Source organism: Xiphophorus couchianus, chromosome 6 (genome assembly GCF_001444195.1).
Source record: "Xiphophorus couchianus chromosome 6, X_couchianus-1.0, whole genome shotgun sequence".
In the NCBI taxonomy this organism is placed as follows: domain Eukaryota; kingdom Metazoa; phylum Chordata; class Actinopteri; order Cyprinodontiformes; family Poeciliidae; genus Xiphophorus; species Xiphophorus couchianus.
The window spans coordinates 3,363,103-3,387,600 of record NC_040233.1 but is presented as its reverse complement, the minus strand read 5'-3'; the positions used below and the strand labels follow the sequence as shown (position 1 = coordinate 3,387,600).

Here is a 24,498-nt window from a genome sequence, read left to right as displayed (position 1 = left end):
CATAAACGGGCTTTTCAGTCATTTATTGAATGGGTCTGGATATAAATGTGTGTCTCGCAGATTTCTTCAACTCAGAGGCCAGCTGTGGTCCCTAAGCCCCCCCCTTCCCCAAATACCAGGGGTCCACTGTATCGTCTTTCAGCAATGCTGTACACCTGCAAACACACCTCCTTATGAACACACAATGAGTCCACACACACTTAGACCACTGCGCTCACTTTGTCTCAAAAGTGAGAAGCCGGATCTGAGAGTGACGTCACAACTTCAGAAAAGCTACAGCAATGCATCGATATGCATTCAAATACTCAATAAACAGGTTCCTCAAAAAAGCCAACACAGGATAAACTGTGTTGTCCCTAAGCACAATTGCAGGTAGAAGCACAAAAACACATTGAAAGAATAACAATAGTAACATCCACAATATCCGTAATGTACAAAATACAATCACAACAGTCTCTGTTAGGGCTTATCATCCCAAATTATTAAGAAGGCCAACAGTATAAAGGAACATCTATATCCTGTTGTGTTGCATTGTATGTAATATATGTAATGGTGCTGGACAGGGTGGTTTGGGTCAACAAGGCCAGCTTTAGCCTTCCTTGTGACTCTGGTTCTGTAGAGCTGTGGCAACTCTACCAGACTTATCTCTATGACTTTGCTTCTCCTCCTCACTAAACTGTTTGACCTGTGCTTATATTTCAGGGTGAGCCACAAGGTAAACCAAAAAACTAAGAAAAACTGACCAGATGAAACTAAACTTCTCATTTTCTAATAACAAATGGATCCGCCGGTGAACCTTGGCACAGACTCCATCTGTGTTAGCCCTAGTCTGGCTGTTTCCTTCCTACACAATTTCGTTTGATTCTCATCTCCCTCCAGTGCTTCATATGGGATTTCTCCCACTGAAGTGGATTCCTCTGGTAGAATTTCAGCCAGACAAATCAGTGAACAGGAGGAGAAGTTGTGAACGATGATGTTGATTCTCTGCGGCGTTTTAGAATTGTAGTTTTAACGATGGCAGCGGAGGAAGTGAGCAAAGTCGTTCAGTCTCTGTTAGCCACGCACAAAAATACTGAATTAACATTAACAGCCGCCTCGTTCGGCTCGGCACTTCTCTCTTTGCAGTGGAGGATGTATGTTTAAAGGCACACAGGGTTGTCCCGATCCGATACTGATATCGAAAATCTGGTCGATATAAACCAAAAACGAGTATCAAATTATAAACGGCCTTCAACTGGGAACTTGGAGAATCTACACTCTCCACCCACTTTTCTAGTTTCATCTTGTCTCGTCGTCAGAACTCCCTTTGCAGCAGAACTTTAACACGGCATCTGAAACAGACCCTCAGTAATTTTGGCTCCATATCGCAGCGATAGCATCACACAGTTGCATCCACGATGTGAATCTCCGATCCCACCACTTCTCATAGGTGCTCTATTACTCCCCCGTGACTAAATCAATTAATTAGATTAATTGCAACAAATTAAGCTCATAGTCTTTTTGGATGCAATACAGCACAGTTTGTCCAAACAAAACAACAGGCTGGTTTTGTGCCGACCAAATATAGAACCCATTATTGGGTTCATTTTGTTCCTTTGGGGTCTTCTGAGGACTGGGACTCATGTCCCTGTGGTCAGACCTAATTTAATGTGCTTAAGGTGGAATAAATGAATGGATGAATGAGGGTTTTGTTGAATCCAAAATGGAAAAAAAAATAAAAAGCTTCTTCAGTTGTAAGTGGTTAAATGTGACCTTTTGCTGTCTGTACATTAGGTCTCCCTGGCACATCGTAAAATCTGCAGCCGCAAACACAATTAGTCGAACATCTTCCACCGTTAACGCTCTCTGCTCGACTCCGGTGCGTTTTTGGTTTTGATCTCCGAAATTGGATTCTTGCTGTTGCTCCGTTTCGTTCCCGGAATCTTTCACAGCCCTGCGCATCTGCTGCCTGTTAATGAAGATGGATGCCTTTGATGGAGGACAGTGGAAAACTTCAGGCGTTGCCAGCTCGCCGCTCCTGTAGAAGAACAAATCAGCTTCTTTTATTGTGGGTCTACCTTGCCTATATGGAATGTGTGCACCATAAACCAGCAAAGTCAACATCAACAAGTATTGCAACACGACACTCCTCAGGCTTTGTTATCTGTGGATAAGTACCAGGGGAGCGTGGTGTCGCTACGGCAGATTCCCCTGTTGTTTCACAGCAGGGCCTAAGGGAAGGAGAGGGGTGAGGGGTTGTGTCGTTTGTGTGTGTGTTTTGTGTTTGCTTGCATATAAGTGTGTGTGAGAGAATGAGGCAGTTTTTTTTATGGGATCCCAGGTGGTTTCACTGTCGGAAAGTGACCCGGGCCAAAGGGCTGCTGGGAAAATTTGGACCTGCTCTCACCTGAAGCAGCACCTGTCTGACGACGGGAGGGTTAGCTAATCGAACGGCGGGCTGACAGAGATGGGCAGGTTTCATCTCTTATTGTTTAAATGACCAAAAATGATTCTGCACAGGCAATTTTTAGTGGAACTGCCTGTTTATTGGCTTGTTTTTTTGTCATGCTTTGCTGCTAACACCTCTCAGTATGTGCTGCTCAATTAATAAGAAACTATTCCCTCCTAAGTGCATTTGAACACACTCCTTCTTGTTCGGATTGAGAAGAAAACACTGTAGTTTTGTCCTCCAGCTGAAAAGCGAGTTTCTCGTCGCGGTCGCCTTTTCCCCTTTTTCTCCTGTTTCCCCAACAGTCGGCTGTTTCAGCAGAAACCTGTGTGGTAGGTTTTGTTTTCTTCGTCTCAAACAGCAGCAACCCCCCCCCAAACACACACACACACACACACACACACAAAGCTAATCAGGTACTTGGACTGAATGTCACAGAAATTTGAGTACATCTGGAAGAGGGTGGAAAATTACCATGGCGTATTGTAGGTATGGAAATAAAAGAAGGAGTCGATGTCAGCTAAACAAGGTTCAGAAATTTTGAGATTAAGTGCTGAGATTTTCTCGAAAAGAGAACTTCTGTGCTCCAAATGTTGAAAATTTGCAAGTTTACATTTTTTGAAATTCTACCCTCTATCTTGCACTAAAATCTTAATAAACTGAGTAAAAAGAAAAGAAAAAAAGAAATATTGCACTCTGATTCTAGGATTGCGCATCTGAGTAGAGTATATATATATGTATATATATATATATACTCTACTCAGAGTATATATTTTTTACACACACACACACATATATATATATATATATATATGTGTGTGTAAAAAATGTGGATTTGTGGATCAAGACAACAAACTATTAATATATGAAAAATGAAAACTGTGCCAACAACAAAGATATATAAATACTTGCAGGGAAATCGAACAGTGCAAATACCAGCTTGTATGTAAACACTTATTGAGCCTGTTGGGAGCCGTGACGGTTCTAGAGCCTAACAGCTGCTGGGAGGAAGGATCACGCTGCTTAGTGCACTGAGGATGCAGCATCCTGGAGTTCAGCAACACCTCCCATCACCCAGGACAAAAACCAGGAGCATTAAAGGCCTGTGAGGAGAGGGCTTGTGTTTCCTCCATGTTATTGTGGAGGTGTTTTTTTGTCATACCCTCTCCCTGAGCGCCTCCACTGTGTGCCAATGAACACACCTTTATTTGTGTGTCACCGTATAGAGTGACACACGTCTCCTCTGAGACGGGGACTCATTTGTATGAAACGTCTCCTTTTTGTTCACAACCTCTACACCCATTGAGCTGGAAAATGCAATTCAAGCTGACTTTCATTGACAAAGTACCGGGAAACGCGATGTTAATTCCTCCCTAGTTGTACACCGTGGAACCCTCAGATGACTCAAATAAATCCAGAAATCTAATCAAGTAGACTAATGCCTGTAAACGTCAGAGGACCTACTGAATGGGGTGGGTGGGGAGGGAAACAATCGAAGTTCTGAAGCTGTCTGGGTGCCATCTGAGGACGTGGATGATAGAGTCTTGTGACCGGCATTGCTGAGCATCATCGAATCCAGATGTGAAGATGTGACGGGAGAATTAGATACACTAACTCATGATTGCCTGAGAGCTTTATCTCGTCCCACGGTGGTGAGTCAGGACAGAAATATTGTTTTCCTCAGCAGACATGACTTGGGGCCAGCATCAGGAAAAGTTATCTGAGGATGCCACAGAGGAAGTCAGGCGGGAATCCAGAGCTGAGGAGATAGACGCAAAAATATCTCTAACCTTCTAGAGATATTTTAACTCAGCAAAACTTGGATTTTCCTAAATCATCTGAGCAGACTTGCATTTCTGGGGTTTTACTCTCAGGTCAGAAATGTTGCCTTGTTGAGGTAATGAAAGACTAGTAGGACACCAACCGTGACCTTTGAGGTCATATGAGAGTTTAAAAGAAGACGTCAGCAATAGCCTTGTTGAAGCTCTTGTTCCTGGGTTGGAATCGTAAAGCTGTTTCCACGGTGAGACACATTCCTGAAAAGTGGACGAAAGCCACCAATCATATTAAATTCACCTCAGGCTGAGACAGCAAAAACACAAAGCCTTATCAAGGGTATAGGAGCTTGTTTTAAGTTGATAATTCCTTAATCTTGATGAAAATGTTCTTGTTCCAATTACAGATTATTTGACTTATAACACGGGAAAAATATCTGGTTATTTACCAAAATACAAATAAAACCTCGGACATCTGCAGATTCTGCAAAGCTGCATGCGGGTGAAGATACTGTAGGTGATCTGCGCTGGCTGCTGGGTGTAAATACTTTTATTAGACTAACTGTAAACAGTTTAAATAGTTAGAATAACGTATTCTCGGATTGTGTAGGTGACAGTTCACAATCCAAGTGCTGACGTAACATGGCGTCGACTGATAAATACTCTTACAGGGACTTTTTGATGCTAAAAGTTCATGATAGTGTACTTAAACCACAGGCTCAGAAGAGGTGTGTGTGTGTGTGTGTGTGTGTGTCGGGGTAATAATTTGGGACTGATTTGCAGAACATGAACCAATCGCAAAGCATTGTAAATATGAGCCCACCTGTGTGAGAGCCGAGTCTTGGCTGGAGGTGGAATGTTTAAGCAATGAAGCGACGTTCCAAAGATTTCTCCACAGCAGATCCGGAAGACCGACGGCCACAGAAAAGAACTGTTCTTCTCTGTGGGCTGTTTAGTGGGCTGAACTACTTCAGCCCACTAAACAAAACCACTGACTGTAATCCATTACAGCTTTATTGTTTTTTCATTCATAGCCTACATCAATCAACAATCTGCTGATTTATGATGGATGTAAACAGATTCAGAGTCCAGTCGGATGTTCTGATGTGTAAAACCGCACAATTGAAAGAGGGCGCTCTTTGTTTTTTCTCCACCACCGCTGCCCAGTTGTGTTTTCATCGAAGCGACTGCTGTAGAGAGAGACTCCACCGGCCAGTATCTGTAATGGAGTGTGAGGTTCACACGGCCATTTGTCATACACGAGAGAGAAATCTCCCGGCCAAATATGATGACAAACATAGCACAGCCACGCAACATTCCAGCCGTTCCTGTTCCAGGAGCTGCAACCGTCTTTACATACGACATTCCTTACACATCATCGACCGTGGACGGAAATCTTTTACCTTATTGAGTGCAAGGTGCTTTAAATGGCCTTCCTAATATTTGAAGTATACGTGACGGGAGGGTGAAAATGCTCAAGAATTTGATGATTTATAGTAAAACACAGAAATATGCTGAAACCTTTTATTTTAACTTAGTTGTTTTTTCATCTATATTTAGCTTGAAATAGATGGGTCTTTCTCACACAGAGCTTCATTATTTGACTTTGTCTCCAAGCAACAGAACAAAGTGAGGGACAAGGCTGCAGTTAGATCAAGTCAATGTTCTCATGGATGGAAAAAAACATTAAGGAAAAAGCTCAACCGTTTTTTTTTTGTTAAGTTTTTTTTTTTAAATAAAGAACAATTCCTAAAAATAATAACCCTCAGTGCTAAGAAAGAACGTTGTTTGGGTTTTTTTCTCAGCATGGAACAGATGTGGTTACAATTAGCATGATTTCCTTTTTCACAAAGCGATTCACGATTGCATCAACCTGAATGCCTTTGTACCTTTTATAGGTTTCCTTTTACTGGATACCTGACATCCTGCTGCTTTCACTGTGTTGTTTTCAGCGAGAAGCAGCTGCTGCCTTCAGATAACCAGAGGGAAAACATTCCATGCGTATTCGTGCCGCGGCTACGTCCCGAGCCGCGCTGCAACACGAAGCAGAAAACGTCCAGGTTTTATGCAACACACTGGGCATCTCTAAGAGGTTGAGGCAGCTTGCCGAGGTCGTCGTGACAGTTGTCTCTCGGTAACCTCTGCTCACATCTACGGTGGTGCAATACCAGAGAGTTAAATGAGCCGGTCTGAGGCGATGACATGGTTTGCTTTGCTAAATATAAAAGAATGAAATCTATTTTTTAAAGAAGCAGTTTTATGTATTTTCCAGGTACTTAACGCCAATATACGGTACAATCAAGTAACCATGTTTAAGCCTGTCATGATAGCAAATTTTGATGGACGATAAATTGTTGCAGACGTTATTGCGATAAATGATAGTATTGTTGTTTTGAGACCATTTTTAAATGGTAGTGAACATTTAACGCTGGAACTGGAAAGCATTTTAAACATCCAAAAATGAACAAAACAACAGAAACAACAAATGGAATGAGCTATGAAGTCTCTGTAAACAAATTGTCCTTCAGAAAAATAGGTTGAGTTGAAACAAAAACACCAGACTGAAGTCTTTAGTCACCCAGTTTTTGGTAGAAAGAGAAAAATGATACATCATGCAAATGGAAATTATTGAGCTGATTTTAATTTAGCATGTGTTGAAGTGATTTATTGCTGCAACAGGGCTAACCACTTCAGTTATTAAAAGATGCTAAAAGAAATTTGACTTAGGAATTTAAAGCCTTGAAATTGGGCCTCTGTCTTTTTAAGAAGTTCCTGCTCTTACTGAAACTCCACCTTCAGGAAGTCATCACAACATGGCTCCTCTATTAACCCTTTAATCTTTTTACCAGCACTTCATTGAGAAATAGCTTCTATAAGGAACTCTGCATATGCGCAGTCTTCAACAAGTGTTTGCTAATTCCTGCTGGCTAGTCTGAAGGAACTGAATGGGGGGAGGCGGAGCTAGGCTCACCCAAGTGTTTTGCACAGCTGAATAGTTGCCAGGAGAGATTAAAGGATTTCTCAAACATGCGTGAAAGAATCAAAGCAACACTCCAGGTATGTTTTGATGAAGTAATAACATTATTATATAAAGCTAAAAAGTCAATTTGACATCATACTGTCCCTTTTAAAACTCAGCAGCAAGCGCAGAGATGCGGAAGCGCCTCGACGGAGCGTCTCCATCTCAACCTTTAGGGCCAGTGTGAAAATGGAAACCTGCAGAATCAGGAGCCTCCTGTTGGTAAAGCGCGCATTAGGCTACGACTTGATTTTTTTCCCCCCAGTGTAATCCTTCTTTATCTCTGCAGAAGTTCACGATGAGAGCAACACAATCATTAATCCACGACGGTTTTTGAAGGACTGACCCTCGGTAACTTTGGGGCGTCTTGACGCGGTGAGACGGTGGCATGCAGGACAGCGGCGCTCGGCTGCTCCTCTCTGCAGGCCAGATCAGGAGATACACACGGCTCTGTTTTCGTCTGACAGTTGCACAGATGAGCTTTTGCTCTCAGGAATGCTGCTGCAACATGGCAAAAAAAAAAAAAGAAGGGGAAGGGGAGGCTTAACTCTCTGAAACCAGATGTTATGCTTTTAATTATCTTTGCTGAACTGATGTTTGGAAGTTTGGATGTTCAGCTGGAAGAAAATGCCAACATTCTTGTTTACACTGATGCAGGGGACAGCTGAGAATAATCAGATAACTATTTGTTTTTTTTAAATCACATTTTCAAGGCAAATTTGTAAAACTGGAAGAATTCGGAGGGGCAACTAAACACGGAACGTAATACGCTTTCTAGCCGTGGCCGTCGGCAAGCCGATCTCCAAGCTGAATGTGTCGACAGAGTTGACTTGGCCAGAAATGCTTAGTGAGCTGAAGGAGAGAAGGAGAGAACAACATTAGTCTAAGGAGACGCATGGGAGAGATCCCAACTTTGAGACTCACAACATTTTCCAGACTTTGTTCAGTTTGTTCCAACTGAAGGATGGTGAAGCCATCAAATACACACTGAAGACACACACTGTTCTGTAGTTTTAAGGGATTATAGGGCATTTGCAGTGACGTTACAAAAAAGTACCCACTGGCCACCTTGGAAGACATAAAAAAAAAAAAAAAAGACTGCGTCACCGTGGCGACACATGAAGGGATATTGGAGAAAGAAAGTCCATCCATGCATTGCCTGTGCCTTCTTTTAAAGCAGATTTAGGCAATGCAGCACAATCAAGTCACAATGTTACCTTCAGTTCTTATAAAAATGCTGCATGAATTAAATATGACCTAAAAGAAATTTGACTTTGTCATTTAAGGCCTTGAAATTGGGTCTGTGTCTCTTTAAGAAACTCCTGCTCTTTCTGAAACTCCTGCTCTTTCTGAAACTCCGCCTTGAGGAAGTCATCACAACATGGCTCCTCTATTAACCACTTAAGGTTTTTACCAGAGTTGCTCTCAGAAGTAGCTCCTGTATGGAGCTCTGCTGATGAACAGTTCAACGTGTCCTCAGCCAATTTCCTACTGCAAGAGCATGGAAGGAAGGAGGAAAAATGGGAAAGTAGCCTGTAAGGAACACTTAGGATCTGACAAAGGAAGTCCGAACAGAGTGGCTTGAATACAAGGGAAGATGATTACTGAAATGCAATGATTCATATTTCTGAAAGCAGTGCCATTTGGGAGAAACATTAAGAAGCTAAACACAAGAAAACACAGTGAACATAATCAAATAATCGAATGTCCAAAATCTAATGATGTCAAAACATGCAAAAGTAACAAAAAACTGAAAACCAAAGGGCAACAGATCATGGCAGTCCTTTGTGGAGACATGCGTGAAAAAGGCTGCATATGGGCTGATTCAACTTGAAATGAGTCGATTTCACACTTGGTCTGTCATAAAATGTTACTTTCTGAGGTCTGCAGAACCTGGGAGGAGGTCAGTATGGACGCTGTGACTCGTCTGAGAGATGCATGTTGTGACATGGGGTTGAACCTTCTGGGACATAAAGTCCTGGGAATATTAGTGGCTATTTTGAATGTTTTCCACTGGTGAATATTGTTTTATTTGACAGTAATGTCGCATGCCGTTCGCCTCAGAAGTCTCATAAGACTGTATACTTTAACAAGAGTCATCAGACTTGCTGTGTTGTGGTTTGGTTTTAGAGGCTCATCAGGGGCAGAAAACGCCAAATTAAATGCATTTAAGTAATCAAAAATGACAAATGAAGATTCGGAGCAGGAAACTGAGGGATGGTGACTAGTAAACAGAAATAAGCAATGGTGCAAACCTGGACACTAGAGGGTTTTATAACAAAAACCTGAAGACTGATATTGACATAAAAAACTAAGCTAAATCCACAGATAGCAGAACATAATGAGGAACTTGAAACTCAACCTGGCTAATGTGTAAAACCCTCAATGGCAGAAGCAGCCCAGAGTAACCCAGACACAAACAAGCAAGAACACAAACAGCTGTGGATCCCGTTGTTTGGAAAGTCTCCGTGTTAGAGTGAGAACAGATGTTTGTTTCCAGAATTTACTGGTTTAGCAGCAGCGCTAATGCTAACAGCTAAAGCTAAAGTCAACAACTTTAAGTGAACTTCTTCACCCAGAGGCAGTCATTGTTTTTATTATCAAAGTTGTTCTCAGTTTGAGTCATTTTTATGCATTAATTGCCTGCCCTATTTGTTTGTCTTTTCAACATGGAACTACAAACCAGACGACCAAACCAGTCATGGCTAACTACCTAGCTAACTAACTAATTAGCTAATTGAACTGGTTTAGTACAGTTAGTGATCAAATTCTTTAAAAAAAAAAAAAGAAAAGTATTGAAATTGTTAAACCATTTGTTGTTGATTATATTCTCACAGCATGTTTTATGAGAATAGACTTTCTGAAATGCAGAAATCTGATGTTTTTGATGGACCTTTTGCTGGAATATCTTAACTCCATATATCTGCACCGATCACACCATGGAGTAATCTGTCAGATTAAAAACTCAAAGTTTTTCTTTGACCTTTAACTACAAATGAAAATAAAACCCTAAAGAGTTTTCATATGGTAATTGCTTTTCTTTTTTAGTTATTGTTTCATTGTTTTTATTTCTTGTATTGTTTTTTTTAATTGTGAAGCATATTTGTCGTTTTTTTCCTGTATGCTATGTCTAAAATTCAGCATTTAATTTTGACATCTTTAAAAACAGTTGCGTAAGGGAAATGTTGCTACATTAGATTCTACAGTCATATTTAATAAATTAAAATATGCTTTCCTGTGAGACCGGCTTATTAGAGAAAGTAGCTTTGACCAGGCATTAAATATTCTTTCTAATAAAACAGAATAGAATATTAATGCACATTGAGTAGAATGGGAGATATTGTCCAGTAGTTATAATATTTTAGCCAGTCATTCCACCTGCACTGGGAGTTTTTTGTGTTTTTTGTTTCATTGGCAGGAAGCAGAAAATCAGCCTAATTAACAGAAAGAAGAAAAAAACACTCAAAAGGAAAACATCAGTCTGTGTGTAACTGATCCATATAATGTGTTTCGCTTAGTGAATTGAGTCACTGAAAGAAACTTGTCGAAGATATTGCCAATGACTGAGCGGGTCTTTAATATGGTTACTGCTGAGCTTTATGGATTCTGGTTGGCAGACACATTGTGTTAATTGAACACAGTGGAACCGAACCAAAGCCGTTTACCCTCATTCCGTTCCCACTGCCAAGCTAAGCAAACAAGCTGCTGTCTTTGACTTCATAATTAGTTGTGAAAACATGCGAGTATTATCACCGTTCAGTAAGCCTCGCCATCAGAAATGCGAAGGATCCTACGTCTCTGTTCTGTGCTTTTTGGAGACGAACTCGAACCACAAACCGGCGCTCTTGTTTCCTTCATCACTTTCGCTCTTCTCATCGTGTGTGTGCTCCAGCACTCGGGGTTGTTTTGGTGGAATGTGACAAGTTCGCCATTGCTGAAGGCCAAGACTGCGATCTCATCCGCATGATTTAGCGTCGCTGCATAAACTTTAATTGAGGTCCAGAAGAGCGAGGCAAATAGCCACACTCCGAGGAACCCAGATTCCAGCAAACAGGAAAACCTCAGCCATGCAAAAAAAAAAAAAAAAACTTCCCGAAAAACATTTAAAGCGGGGCCGTGTTCGAACGCTGTGGTTTGGAAGAGCGGAGTCTGTTCCACAGCTTTCCCATCCTCGAAACCTTTCGCATCTGCCACAACCGCAAACTTTATGGTTGCTTGATTGGGGTTTTATGTGATAGACCAACACAAAGTAGTGCATAATGTTGATGACCTGTCTGCTATGTTTCAGAGTGTTCATGATGTTGTTTACTTATGTTCTCAACAAACCTCTGAGGCCAGGAACAGACCAGCTGCTTTCATACTCAGATTCAATTACACACAGGTGGACTCGTTTACTAATTAAATAACATCTGAAGGCAAATGGTTGCACTGGATTTAATTAGTGGGAGTCAGAGTAAAGAAGGCCGAATACAAATGCAGTCCACATTTTCCATGTTTTATTTTTCAAATGGCCATTATTATGTATTTTCTAGGCACATGGCACCATTTCATAGCACAATCAAGTTACTTTTTATGAATCATAAAATGCTGTCAGAGCTACGGTGGAGCCAGCTGCGGTCGTCCGACGAAAGCAAAACCGTCATCCTTCTGCCACTTCCTGACATCTTCTCTTAGCCATGTGACTCGCGTGAAGCGAAAAAAGTGTTTCCATCGCTGTTTTGCGAAATACAAAATCTATTTCAGTACAGACAGAAAAAACCCACCTCACCTTAGATCAAAAGCAAAAACCTTTGGTCGAAAACGCGTTTTTCATTTTTAAATCGGTGTGTTTCCATTAAGCAAATTTATTTTTGTAATTAAAATTTGCGCAATTTTATGGCTAATGGCAGGAAAACAGGGCGTTGTCCTGTCAAACCGTCAGTTCCCGAAACCACACACACAGACACACACACACACAAAAAAACACCCTAGTAATCACGCATGGTTTTTAAAAAGCTTGCAGAGTCCAATGGACTCCGTCTCTCAGACTGTGGGAGGACTCATTTTGTTTTACAGCAATTATTATTTTATGATTTACCTGATGTTAGCCAACCTTGTATCCATGACGACCTTAAGGAACTTAATGTAAGCAATTTGGGGGTGATAGTTAAAGGGCTAAACACACTTTTCAGTTCTCCTTTAAGGCTGTAACCACCAGCATAATAGATAACTTTGTTTTTTTAAACACCTTCATGTTTAGGTGATTTCTCAGTTCCACAGATCAGACAATAATCAGGCCTGGATGTGGCTTGTAAAAATTTCCCTCAGCTTTCCAAAAAAATGTTTTTCATCCCAGTGAATTTATGATCTAACAGCGGCGGTATTCTCACATAGGACCGGGTTGGTTTGGATGAGTTTTCTCTTAAAAGATTAAATGTTGAAAATGTCACTTTGTATTTTACTCAAAGTATTGTCGGCTGATGTAAAAATTAATTTGATGATCTGAAGCATTTAGGAGTAATTAAAATGAAAAAAAGAGCAAAAACAAAAGAAATCGGTGAGGGGGAACTGATGTTTTCACAACCCTGTGGCTCCAAGGTGCCAATAAGAAGGAAGAAGCTCGTAGCTGCTGCTCCCTCCTGCTGCAGAGCTCTCACTTGGCAGATTGTTTATTATGCTGTAAACAAGCTGTAATTACTCTTTGCTCAGCGGCGCTGTGGTCCTGAATGATGTGCTCTCTGTTCCGCCTGTGTCAACTCTGGCTCACATTCCCACCATTCAAGGTCGGCCCATAGACTGGGTCAGTAAATCCAGTTTAAGGAGCGCCAGGTGAAATATGACACGGTGCGCTACGTGCTGCTGGGCTTTACGTGGAAAAGTTTTCTGGAGGTTCCACAGAAATGAAGATGCAGAGAGAGAGTGAAGGAAGGAAGGAAGAAGGAAGGAAGTGCAAGAAGGAAGAAAGGAAGTAAGGAAGATAAGAATAGAAGGAAGGAAGGGAGGGAGGGAGAAATGAAGGAAGGGAAAAGAAAGAAGAGAAGGAAGAAAGTAAGAAAAGGAGGAGGAAGGAAGAAAGACAGAAAGAAAGATAAAAGGAAGGAAAGATAAGTAAAACACGAAAGATAGAAGAAAAAAAAGACTGAAGGAAGTAAAGATAGAGACAGAAGTAAAAATGAAATAAAGGCAGAAAGAAAGAATGAAAGAGAAAGAAACACAAAGACAAAAGGAAAGAAAGAAGGAAAAAGGAAAGAGAGGGAAAGAAAGACGGAAGAAAATAGAAAGAAAAAGAAAAGAAGAAAAAAGAGAGAAGGAAAAGCAATCATGAGAGTACCCCGTACTCGCCACATGGATGAGGGTAGAGTTGCAGGGTCTCTCTTTGGTTTCACAGAGTTCACTGAAGCGCAGCCACAAGTGAAACCTGACCTGGAGGTAAACAAGCAGTGAGTGGGAGGCGTGAAAGGTGCCAGTGGCGTACATGAAACTCATCATCAGGCGCTTTGGGCCCCGCTGTCCCATCTCCACATTTGACACCTGCAGGTGACAGACTTCCACGACATCTCGGTGTCGGCCGCTGGGATCGGTTTGCACCGAAGGTGTCATAACGTGGACAAAGGCCAGCGGTGGAAACTCAATAACACGCCGCGGATTTTTCCACTTTGCACATCAGTTGTGAGGTCTGCTTTGACCTCCTCGTGCAGGTGGAACGCCGAGATCTGGGTGGATTGAGAGGTGGCATTCCTCTGTCAGGATGAGCGAGAGCGTCGGAGTCCGGCGTTTTAAAGAGATGCAGGAGTTCATCCTGCTGTCGATACAAAGTGACTACTCAAAACTGAGTCGAGTCAAAGTGAAAGAAAACAGATGTAGCTGCAAAGTTAACAACTTGTCGGTGGGTTGTGTGAAAAGTAAACTTGATTGTAATCTCACTCTGACTCCAGTCCCTTTCAGGTTTAGTCAGAGAACAAATCTAGATTGCTCATTTTCCCTCTGGATTGGTACGTCCACATTGTTAAAACTCCCCTGGCCAGTTGGTGTTCTGATCAAACTGGTCCAGTTTGTCTTCTTTGTGGCAAGGGCGACGGGAACAGCAGTTACCTGTGTATTTGTTTTAGCGACATTAGCAGTGATCGTGGCCCCTGTGGTGTAAACACAGGGTTCAAATTGACCTGACACCCCATGACAGGATCCCAGCTGACTGTCAGTCTGCATGTGTACGTAGAATCTTTTGACACTTTTTTTTTTTTTCCATTTTTTTTTCTCCGAAGTTTGCAGTGCTAGTGGCTCGTATTTTTTTGACAGTAGGCAGACAGGAAGGAGGGAGAGGAGAGGGGGGAAGACATGCGGCAAAGGCAGCAAAGGTCGACTCCCGGTCGTTGGGACCGAGTCGAACCTGCGACGTCTGCGTTGAGGACTAAGGCCTCCAAACGTGGGGCGTGCTAGCCCCTTGCGCCACCACAGCACACCCCGATCTTTTGACACTTTATCATGTTACACATAAAAACTTAAATTTTAAGCGACAGAACACCAAGGCTAATTAAACTCATTTTTTGGCAGGTAAAATATTTTAGCTTGTATGTTCCCTGTAAGTGGATGTGTCATGAGTGGTCTGCAATGCCCTGTTAACTTGAACGACCCAATGTTCCTTTGGAGTGGATGACAAACTGGATCCAGAGCACTTTAGGCCCTTTCAGGCCGAGTGCAATTTGCACATCTGGTTTACATGCGGTGTCTATGTGGGCACATTTTGAGCAATATCAAGTGTCAAACTTCATTTTTAGGCCAGTTTTAACTACAGCTAAAGGCATTATTAATGAAAATTACCTTACTTCAGCTAACTTGGGCATAGCCTGATAAAACAGGCCCTTGTTCTACACTTTGCTTCATACAGAAGGTCTGGACTCTGTCAACATTTTAAATTTGATCTCTGACATTTGTTTGTGACATATGTAATACGGCAGTTTGATCCTGTAAAGCTAACTGTAAATTGCCTGCACTGTAGACAACCATCCTCCACTGCGAAGAGAAAAAAGCCAATTCCAACATGGCGGCTGTTAATGTTAATTTAGTATTTGGAAGTGTGACCAACACAGACTGAACAGCTTTGATGGTGAAGTGAGATTTGAATCGAACGCAGGAAGGAAATGGCCAGGCTAGCTTGGACTCATTTCCTGTTGCATTTCGCCTAGCTTGTGCTCATTTACGTTACGTGATGTTCATTAATCTGCACCGTTCCTATAATATTTAATCTCCCTGCTTTCATTTTCTCACTGCTGTTCCATTTGGGATCTGAACACTCGCCAAACTGGATCCCATTTAGAGATGTAATAGTGAAGATAGTGAAAACAAAGAGGTTTTATCCATAAATCATTGGAAAGTCATGTGTCATTTTCTTGTTTCCTCACAATTATGCATGTTTTTTTTAACCAGGAATAATTGTTCTGTTCTGCAAGCACAGTGTCAGTGTCACAGTAACGACTCCTTTCCCCGAGGACCAGTGTCTTGCATATTTTAGTGTCTCCTGTCCGAACTCATAATTTAAACATTTGAATCAGCTTTGATTCAAATGTTTAAAGGAGCCTGCTGCTGATGTTGACCCATTCAGTTAATCAGAGGAGTTGAAACAGAAAATCTGCCATTTAGGACCAGAATTACTAACCCTGGTATAGACATTTTATTTTAAGCCATTAGGTCATTTGATTTAAAAGAACTGGTGAATATTGGATATCTGATATACTGTTAAAGATGCTGACAAAAATAATCATCAACCTCCAATAATAAGATGAGTAAAACAGCATCTTAGGTCCATTGTACTGTAGATAGCATTTTAAAAAAGAAAGAGTACATTTCCACCAATAAAATCTCTGAATTAAAATAATAAATAAATACAAATAAGGACACTGCTGAGTTTGAAAAAGTGAAAATTTGCTGAAGGAAAAGTCAGAAGTTTTTTGAGATTAGTCTCAAAATTTCTTGCAAATTTTTGACTTTTAAAATTCTAATATTTCATAGTTTTTATTCTCAAAAATTTCCTAGATTGATCTCAAAATTTCTGAGTGCTTTTCTAGCAATTTTTCAACTTTTCAAACTGAGAAATATAAAAAATATTTCTTCGAAAATTCCTGAAATTAATCTCAAAATTTTTGTTTTCCTCTAGCAAATGTTTGACTTTTAAAATGTAAAAAAAAAAATCTTGTTTTATTGAAAATTTCTGTGATTAGTCTCGAAATATCTGAGTTTTATTTCTAGCAAACATATAACTTTGTAAACTCAGAAATGTCTTTGTTTTTTCTAGAAAATGACTATTATTAATCTCAAAATGTTGAGATTTAGCAGAAATTCACTCCTTTATTCTCTCTTATATACCACTGCTCTAAAACGCCACTGTAGACCAGCTTATTGTTGGATTTATACTGCCTAAAAATAAGAATATGTATTTTGATGTACAGTTTTAAGTAAAAATTGAATTGTTGTGTGTGTAAACATAATTGCATTTTTTAAAAAACAAGCACCTAGAGGAAGTGCTGGAAGTGAAAAGAATCCAGTTCTGTTCTGACTGTATTTTGGAGCTTGCTGCTTGTCGGCTCTGCTTGCAGGCAGGAATGCGGAGCAGCATTCAGTCATCCAGCTCTCCTGTCCTCCATCACGTCAGCCACAGCTGTTGTTACTGTCCCTCAAAATCCAACGGACGTCGACTCGGCACTGGGTCAGAGTTGACATCCAGGCTGTTCCCACATGTTGCCCTTGGGAAGGATGGGTGGCAACAGAACAACAACAACAACATAGAACATGCAGGCATTTCAGTCAGGTTACCTTTGTCTGGTATTGAAATTTGAAATATTTGAAATTCTTACACGTGTGAAGACAAGGAAACACTTCTCTGTGGCATTTCACCTCCGTTCCACCAGGGTGCTCCAGAGGTGCCCTGAGGATAAACACCAAGGTTCGCCACACTGATGTCTGCAGTAACAGCTTTACACATCTTTACAACATGTGTGGTGTTGGCTCTTCTCCCTAAAAGCGGGCGTGTCCAGGATTCACCCGTCCATGGCTCCTGGTTATGGACGGTAAGCTGTCTTCCTTTGGTGTTTGTGTGTCTTTCACAACCTGAACCTGTAACCATGGTAACATCTGATCTTAACTTATGCCATGAAGCTGCACGATACAACCACCTGGCCTCCGATGGACACACAACGTGGCCCCATTGAACCCATGTAGTCCGGATGCCATGACGACTGCCATCCATCACTGTGTTCCAAAATATGTTCGAACTGGACCGTGTCTGATTTTCTACGGAAGCAGCAACTATGATTTTCTAAATAATGTAACACTACAGTCATGAATCAGGGGCCGTATAATGTGTTTCTTAGACATAATGCCACTTTATAGCACAATCAAGTAATAAAGTTACCTTCAGTTATAAAAATGCTCTATATATTAAACATAACTTAAAAGGAATTTCACTTTGTAAGGTAACTCCTTCAAATTGGCATCTGTCTCTTTAAGAAGCTCCTACTCTTTCCGACACTTCGTCTATAGGAGGTCATCACAACAACATTTCTTTATGAACCCTTTAACGACAACATTAGCAGCATTGCACTGAGAAGTAGCTCCTGCAATGGGCTCAGCAGATGCTCAGTTCCACCAGGTGTTTGCTAGTCTGAAGGAGTCATCACTCTGAGAGAGCAAGAGTTTTGCAACCCTGAATGGTTGCCGCGGGAGATTTAAGGATTTCTCAAACATGCATGAAAGAATCAAAACAACCCTCCAGGTTTGTTTTTGATGAAGGAATAACATTATAACATGATGTAAAAATCATTTGGTGAGGTATAAATCTGGAAGCTCCCACGTTTAGTAAACCCAAGCGCGAGCATGTCACATCAGCCGCACATGATAACATCATGAACATCATCACTCAGCATTTGGTGGGGGGGGGGTTTCCTGTCTGAACCGCTAACGTTCAGTTTGGTGTGCTGCTCACAGCTGAAGTGCGAGCGAACACCAGCCATGGTGAGTCTGAAAGTGAGGCGTTCGGAAAGAGCAGTTAGTGATAAGACTGTTAATGCAAAAGTAGAGGTTTTACCCAAAGAAAAAGAAGAGACGGCCCATTCCGTTATATGGAATATAACCCACAGAGGACTTTTAAAAGAACCGGTGCGCCCGTCCAGAAAAACGTCCCCATGAAACGAGAAAGTAACACTGGTCCGCTTTGCATCCCCAGAACCAAACATGGAGAAGCAGCATTCAGCATCTATACACCACAAATCTGGAACAAACGTCCAGTAAACTGGAAAACAGCAGAAACACTGAGTTGCTTTAAATCAACACCTAAACCCAGCTATTTAGGGTTGCCTTTGATTAGTACTAAGTGGAAAGTTGATCAACATAATTGACGTGTATTTGCTTGATGATTTTGATGTTGGCATTTGACAAAATGAAATGTTTGCTGCTTGTTTCATAATTGATGACTTTGTCATGTTTTTATGATGGGAAGCTCTATGAAACGCCTCATCGGTGAACTGTGCTGTACAGACCTCACTGCATGTCAACCAGAGTTTGTTGCACCAATTACGTAACTTTCTCCTACAATGCATATTTTGTGTCTATTTTTTAATGTCGCAATTAAGTCATTTGCGATCAGGCACGGGACCAACTGCTGAGCTGATGGACTGAGGAGGCACAGAATGCGGTGGGCTTTGTTCTGGACAGCACAGCAGACCATCAGGATCACAACAACCGACCAGCACCCACTTTAATTTTTTTTTACCACAGAAGGATGAATCACTCCTATATTAACACTTAGCGACCCGCAGCTCACACGCCAAGGTTAGCCTTAGCAACCGCAGGTCTCCAAGGCCCATTATCAACGCCAGAGGCAGCAGTTGTGAGGCTCTCAGCAGCGATTTGCCTATTAAATGAGAAATAGCTACATTTTGTTCCGATAAGTGGCTCATTTAAGGACGTTCCTTAAATTCAGGAACGTCCTCCCGCTGTGATTGTGACTCTCGAATTCAGAACTGTAGAGGGTGGTAAAACCACGTCGATTCCAACGATTCAACGTGGTGTCAGGATTTCTGATCTGCTTCAAACACTCCGAACAGATAAGGAATATTTCGTAGGTCACATTTCTGTTGGCAGGCAATTATTTTCTGCCATCTGTAAAGTGTTTCTGTGCAAAGCTCGGAATTTTTCCTTCAGAGTGTCTTTAAAGAGTCCTGGCTAATAAAAAAAATCTGTGAGAAGATAGTGGAATGTGAGGAAGGTCATTACACAATTCTCACCACCACGCCCCCGCCGCCTCTCCACAGGCCTACTTCCTGTCCTATAGTGACACCCATCAGTTGAACACTTAAAATTTAAAGTCAAAACGCCTTTATCCATAAAATTATGAAAAGTTTGAGATCATTTTAGAGAAATTGATGTTCAGAGTGCTGACCCACCTTCTTGGCAACTTTTCATTAATCTCCCTCAGAGATTATCAGATGATCACAAAAAGAATTCATAAGTTATCTCCATTTGTCTGTTGTCCACTCTTCTATTTCCTGCAGAATGTCAATGTTTTTCTTCTACAAAAGTAGATTCCTTGACGCCTCCCATTAGACAATAATCTGTCTGAAAGTCTCGTGGATGTGGACGCAGACACACCCACCCGCTGCCAATCACTCCATTACAAATGTGCACAAATCTTTGTCTATTTGCCGTTAATGTCAAAAAACACAACTTGCAATTGCTGTGTTTCCATTAAATAAGAACAGAAATTAAAATCACATGTGAATAAGCTTTGTCCTGTGGTAAGACATAAAAAAATGGCAGAAGCGAATGCAAACAAATACATGAAATATTTTCATAATTCAGCACTCATTATCTATCAGCCAATCAGAGGAGATGTCGGGGTCCTATTCAGGCGCTTGAGCGATAAGTCCTGCCTTCTTGGGAGCGGCTACGTATGCGGCGTTTTGGGGAAACTGTAGCCTGTGTGTTTACAGAAGAGCTATGATTCAACACATTGGAGAGACACACAACTTTCTATGAACTGTGATGCTGTGTGAGCTGTGCTGGAACCAGCTGCACATTGTCTGAAAAAACAAAAACAATCCCTAGTCCTGCTACCAATTCCTTCCGTCTTCTTCAACCTGCTGTTGATCATGTGACTCTGGTGATGCAAAAAGTGTTTCCATCAAAGTTTTGCCAAATACCTGTATTTCAGGACAGATGAAAAACCACCTCGTCCAAGCGCAATTTAATTTTTTTTTATCAAAGCGTAATTTTCTCCAAAATTGCTGTGCTTCCATTAAGCAAAATTTTTTATTTGCGTAATTTCAATTTGTGCAATTTTATTGTTAATGATAAGCACTCGTCAGGAAGAGATCCGTGTCCCGGACTGACCTGCTGGTCGCTACTGGACGTCCTTTGAATTCCTGGTCATATGGAAATCTGTTGCTTCAGGTGAAATGCTGTCAGCTGTGTTTTCCTTCAGCGTTTCCAGTTGTCATCTCAAAAGTGAAAAAATACATGACAGTATTTTCACAACTCTAGTGTACAGTCCTACACACCTTTAAGGCACAAACACTGCAGTCCTCAATGCCGGAGTCCTACATCTGTGTCCTACACACTTTTATTACATGGTGGAACTAGCTGCACTTCCAGTTAGCTTCAAATTTCTCAAACTGGAAAAACGCAAATAAATTTGCTTAATAGAAACAGCCCAATTAAGCACAGACTATAAGGAAATCATCGATGTTTGTAGAACAATGATGGCAGGACAGGAACTTGAGAAAATCTGACCAAACATACAAAGTACAGAGTGTTTGAAATCCACTATATTTCATATGACATAAATACAAAGGACATGAAAGTGAAAAAGACAGTAAAAATGTTTTAGTATATTGGCAATATATTACATTTCCTCAAATCAATTTCTTTCTTACTATGACACATTTGATACTATTATCTTCTGCAGGATCAATATTTGCTTGCACCACAAACACAGGCATGTAAAGTAATACATTTTAGCAACTTCACCGGAAACGACATGAATCCCATTAGCTGGGCTTTGCTTTTGCTTTTTGACTCAAAACCATAATGAGAACGGGGGAGTAAAATATAACCAGATTTGTTGTGCAATCGGTGAAATTCCAAAGAAAAATCCAACAGAAGTCAGTGATTGAGACAGACGAGCAGGAAACAAACTGAGAACAGGGAAGAACAGGAGATAAATTAGTTTATCTTTCTTGGACCTCACTTGTTGTTATTTGTTTCCTGAAGGTTCCCAGTGCTGATTGAGGGACGAATCTTGACTCAGGATGAGTGTAGAGATGATTGGACTCTTTTGGTTGAAGAGGGATGAGTGGGACAGGCAGAGGGGTTCTGGTGACTGGACTGGAGTAGAAGAACCAGCAACACACTCTGGTGGATAATAGCATTCCAAGTAAGTACTACCACAGAGGTCTGACTCGGTATGAAGATTACTTGAGGTGTGGTCCAGTTAGGTGTAACTGAAAGAAACACAAGCAGAACTTGATCGCAGTAATTACACAGAACAATCAGGCGCTGATTTGGTTTCCAGAACGGCAAGATTATTTTATACAACCGCAACGGCTTATAATTTGGTACACAAATTCTTGTTGCTTTCTCTATTTCAAAGAAGGTCAGAATTTATTAATGCTCAGATATGAAGCATTAATATCTTTTGATGAGATGTAGTGTAATTTCTTGCATACATTTTGTAGTTTGTAACTTTATCAGGCCGAGGCGGGTTAACATCTCATGCGCGATTGTCATTAACTGCATTGCCACTGACATTTTGGGAGCTCTCACTTCAATTTGACATTTCAAAAATAAATTTGCTCACTGGAAACACCAATTACAAAAAAAAAAAAAAAATCTCAATATTTGATGTAAAGTTTTGGCACCAAGATGAGGTGGTTTTTCATATAGAAATCGGTTTATTTTGCAAAACTGTAATGGAAACGCTCATCGCATCACACGAGTCCCATGATCAACAACCAGATGTTGCCACTGGTGCAAACAATGAAGACAACAGGAAGTCAGTGGAGGATGTTTCTTAATGGGCTTATCACATGAACAAACCCATGTGATCTTAATTAAGTTTCTTATTTAAGGGAAACACCATGACTTCAAAATTGTGTTATGTTTTTTTCAACATTAGTGAGATATTGACAAAGTTTTGTCCACATTTGTGATGGAAACGCAGCTGCTAGTTTCTTCTTGCCAGCACAGAAATGGTTCGTTTTGGCACTTGGTTGACCAAAAGTCCAAACAACTGAAAAGTTGAAGAAACTTTGAGCTGAGTAAATCTGGACAGCAACTTTACCCAACTCGCAAACATTTTCTAGGGACTTTTCTAAACCACTTTACATTCCATATATATATATATATGCATAAAATATGACTTAAAAGAAATTCAACTTCATAATGCCTTGAAATTTGGCCTCTGTCTCTTTAAAATCTCCTCTTTCTGAAACTCTGCCTTCAGGAAGTCATCACAACATGGCTCCTCTATTAACCTTTCAACATCTTTTTTTTTTTTTTTTACCAGCGTTGCACTGAGAAGTAGCTCCTATATTGAGCTCATTCCACCAGGTGTTTGCTAATTGCTGCTGACTAGTCTGAAGGAACTCAGCAGGGGACCCGTGGGGAAGGGCTGCTCTGTGAGGCAGAAGCTTGGAAACTGCAGCTCTGAGGAGGAGCTTTGTCCTCTAAAGTGGTGCTAGACCCACCCAAGTGTTTTGCACAGCTGAATGGTTACCATGGAGATTAAAGGTTTTCTTAGACATGCATGAAAGAATCAGAACAACACTCCAGGTATGTTTTAGATGAGGGAATAACATTATAACATGATATAAAGCTCAAAAATGCTGATTTTACATAATGCTGGCCCTTTAAGAAGAAGCTACCTCCTTAAAGCGAACTAAACACTCATCATGCTCTTTACAGCCATGGGACATTTTTTAACCAATGGTTTGCTTAATACAATAATTTCTTAATCTGGAAAGTTTTCATTCTGGAAATATGTGTCTGCAGTGAAACATCAATCTATTTGAAAGCTTTTTCCACATCTTTTACCAGAATTCCAGTGTGTGTGGGGGTGGGCGTGTGTGTGTGTGTGTGACTGGCCGTACATGTTTGTGTCCTACCAAGTAGCAGCAGAGGCTGCTAATGCAGGAAGAAGGGAGACGCGGTAGTTTTCTGCTGCTATAGTTCTCTGTGATGATAATTTTTTCTTCTTTCTTCTCCCTCTGAGAGCCTTTCCTACAGTGCACACAACAAAATACCCCCATTATGGTTTTGGAACTATCTGGCATTGGATCATAATGCGGCCATTCACAACCACACCTGCAGCTCTGGGGAGCTTCTTCAAGCGCGTTTTTCTGGAAATACTTACTCAGAATAATTTCTCGTGCACTTAAAAGCGGGTTAGATTTGACGTCCGCGCAGAGATGATTGAAAACTTGCACATGCAGCCTTCTGCAAGCTAATCTCTCCCCTTTCAGTCACATTTAGGTTATAAATCACCTAGAACTGGAAATTTGGAGCGCGGCCAGACCGACAACATACTTTGGCTCTTTCCCGCTGGCTTCTGTAGTTTGGCTTTGAAAATGCTCTTTGTCTGACAGAACTTGTTGCTGCAAGATGAATTACACAACTGTCAGCAAGCACCACCCAGTCAACTAAGGAGGAGCCTTAATCCAGAAAGAATCAGAAGAGAAATTTCAACAGACACGTTTCACCGTGGCATTGTTGTACTAGCCTTCACGGAAACTGAGTAACACAGGCCAGTTCTTTTGCATCTTTCCCCTTTAGCCCACAAATTTGACTCTAAATCTCCAGGAACTCTATTCAAAGCAAAAGCTTTTTCTAAGTTGGTTATAAATGCATTTAAAACAATAACATGAAATCAAGAAACTCTGCTTCTGCATTTTTTTCTCCTTCTTGTAAAACGAACGTCAGTGTGTGTTTGAAGCTCCTAACTCTCTGTGTCTCATGATCGGAACCATGTGTCTGCCACGTGGAGAGCTCACTGGATTTGTTTAGGCTCCATTCTGAATAAAAGCGCTGGTTCCCTGAGGACAACTGAGAAGTATTGTATGTCATTTATTAAGCAACTCCGCATAGTTTTATGCACAGGAAATGGCACATGATGTTTTATTTGTGTTTCTTACTGAGTGGATTAAAGCAAATTCTGACTGGTGTTAGCTTGTAATAAGATCAGGGCAAAAATACTGCCATTAACACACATTTCCCCATGTATGTAAAACATGTCATGATGAAAAGCATTAGTA

At 41.0% G+C, this 24,498-nt stretch overlaps 1 long non-coding RNA gene across 1 annotated transcript; it reads right to left on the bottom strand.

Annotated features, from left to right (window-relative positions):
* Positions 1-20,993: 20,993 nt before the first annotated feature.
* On the bottom strand, positions 20,994-23,851 carry LOC114147233 (uncharacterized). The gene is made up of 3 exons (XR_003596044.1): positions 23,601-23,851; positions 23,353-23,467; positions 20,994-21,690 (listed from the first exon to the last, which is right to left on the bottom strand). It is a non-coding gene; the product is annotated as an uncharacterized LOC114147233 (long non-coding RNA).
* Between the last annotated feature and the right edge of the window lie 647 nt (positions 23,852-24,498).